This window comes from Babylonia areolata, chromosome 6 (genome assembly GCF_041734735.1).
Source record: "Babylonia areolata isolate BAREFJ2019XMU chromosome 6, ASM4173473v1, whole genome shotgun sequence".
Classification (NCBI taxonomy): domain Eukaryota; kingdom Metazoa; phylum Mollusca; class Gastropoda; order Neogastropoda; family Buccinidae; genus Babylonia; species Babylonia areolata.
The window spans coordinates 25,564,779-25,567,278 of record NC_134881.1 but is presented as its reverse complement, the minus strand read 5'-3'; the positions used below and the strand labels follow the sequence as shown (position 1 = coordinate 25,567,278).

The 2,500-nt window shown below is 44.1% G+C and overlaps 1 protein-coding gene across 2 annotated transcripts in view; it reads left to right on the top strand.

Moving 5' to 3' along the window:
* Positions 1–2,500, top strand: part of LOC143282872 (uncharacterized) — a 55,121-nt gene that overhangs the window by 28,075 nt on the left and 24,546 nt on the right. Inside the window, exon 1 of one of the 2 annotated variants that reach the window (XM_076588738.1) lies at positions 2,365–2,500. This exon is cut by the window's right edge and continues 362 nt beyond it. The exons of the other annotated variant lie outside the window; for it this stretch is intronic. The gene's annotated coding sequence lies outside the window, so the exon portion shown is untranslated. Of the gene's footprint in view, positions 1–2,364 lie in introns of those variants that run through there. 2 annotated transcript variants of the gene reach the window in all.

Below are 2,500 nucleotides of genomic sequence, written 5' to 3'. Positions count from 1 at the left end.
ATACTCTTGACTGAGAAACTGCCTTGATGTGGATGGACGATCTGAATAACTTTCACACGGTTTGGCTGATTTCGTTCCCGTCCAGTTTACACCCCCCCAACCTCACACCTGAACAAGATAAAATAAAATAAAATAAAATGAAAATAAGAATAAAGGGAGAAAAGCAGGTATTATGCAGCCGCGATTTCCTATTTTCCGGCACGAGGACATATTACACTCATTGATTAAATCGTGACAGCAGCAAAAAAGAAACCTGGCCCGTGTCGTATTCAGAACTGTGAATGCTCATTTCTTAGACATAGTGATACGTTTCTGTGCGTCCTGTCTGGTATGTTTGCCAGTGAAGGTCGTTAAGTAAATCTGAACACACGCACGCACACGCATACATACATTGCATATGGAATATGTCTCTGTTTCTGAACACCATATATGGTTTTGTTGTTGTTGTTTTCGGTGGGCGTGTGGCTGATAACTAGTTGGTTGTAGACTGTTTATCAAGACTGTAATGTATGATAGTCAAGTTCGACTATGACCATCAGAACAGCAGAGGAGGCAACTGCTGTCCCGACTATCTGGGCTAGAATTTGATTATAGTGGAGAGTGTCTTGCCCAAGTTACATCCCCACTCTCTCAGCCAAGAGGGTTTTAGGACAGTCAGCGTTGGGATGATTCCCAAAGGCCAGCTAGCTCCCGAGGCTGCAGCACTAAGAGCCAGTGCAATTTTGCCTCCTAGTTTGAGAGTCATAGTCCTTCACAAAAGACTAGGTTGCAAACGATTTCCCATTGACTGGAGAAACCATTGATAATACAGCTCTCATTTTGCTGTTGGCCCAACTGTAAACTTATGTCAATCTGTGATAAATAGTCCAGTTGGTTGTTTATTGTAGGTCCCCACATGAACCTCTTTTCAAATAATAATCTACAGAAGTAGTACATACAATATTTGATTATTGATATTCCCACATGAACCTCTTTTCAAATAATAATCTACAGAAGTAGTGCATGCAATATTTGATTATTGGTTGTTGTTTTTTTGTCCTAACCCCGCTTCCCCCGTCCCGCCTCACACACACACCCTTCCAATATTATGTTTTTTCTTTCTCCAATCACTGACACTCATCCTCTCCATTTTAGATTTTGTACTCTATCTTTTCCACATTCTGTTCTCTCTCTCAAGGCCTGACTAAGCGCGTTGGGTTACGCTGCTGGTCAGGCATCTGCTTGGCAGATGTGGTGTAGCGTATATGGATTTGTCCGAACGCAGTGACGCCTCCTTGAGCTACTGAAACTGAAACTGTTCTCTCTCTCTCTGTGTCCGTCTGTCTCTTCCTTTCTTAGTCCCCTGTCCCTTGCCCCCACCACACTCCCTCCCCTCCACCTCAACTGCCCCCCTTTTCATTCGAATATACAGAAATGTCGACTTCTAATTAATAATAACAATCATCATTATGATAGAAATGATAATAATCCAAATGATAATAATATCATTTATTTTCAGTCTAATATCATAATCTTAGATGAACAAACTATAAATAAATAAGCGAAGCGTGATAAAAGCTGAGTGAAATTGTCAGTAACCATAATTTCATTTCGTTCCACGGTTGGGAAACGTTGTGTTTGGTTTGGTATGTATTCTCTGGGCATTGTAATTATCTCCCCTTCCTCTACATAGGAGCACTGAAAACGCCAAGGAGAAACACACTACTGCTAAAACCATACCTTTAAAGAGCCGATCATTCACAGTGACACACCACGAGACTGCAAAACAAAATCTGACAAGCAATAGCAAACTTGCTGCTGCTTCTTCCTATGCGTTCGCGGGTTGAAACTCCTAAACTCACTCGTATATTCGAGTGGGCTTTTAATGTGTATGGTCGCTTTTACCTAGGCTGCCATACTCCGTTTTCGGAGGTTGCAAAATATACAAATATGTAAAGACAAATGAGTAGGCTGGAACGACAATTAAGTATATACATATAATTACATATATGTACATTAGATAGATAGATAGATAGATAGATAGATGTGTGTGTGTGTGTGTGTGTGTGTGTGTGTGTGTGTGTGTGAAAGAACGTCCGATAATCAAATATCATTACGACGATGCAACCACCACCACCACCACCACCTCGATCTCTCTTCTCCTACCCCCTCCCCTCTCCCACTCTACCACCCACTACCAACCACCCCCCCCCCCCCCCACCTACCCCTACCCCACCCACACCCCGTCACCTGTAATGCAAAGTGCGCGGACAAGCGGTGTAGCGAGGCTCAGTCAAGTCAGAGAACTAACCAGCAGCGCGTGCAAGCTACAAGCTACAAACTACAAGCCACAGGCCACAGGAACAGAACGGCAAGATCGGTTGGTGGGGGGTCTGGCAGTCGGCACACAGGGAGAGAGGGGATTAAGGCAGCGAGCTGTCGGTCGGGTTCTCCCGGACCCTATTACCTGCCCTACCGTCTCTACGGGCAATACAGCACCGCGCACACCCCAACAGTGCTC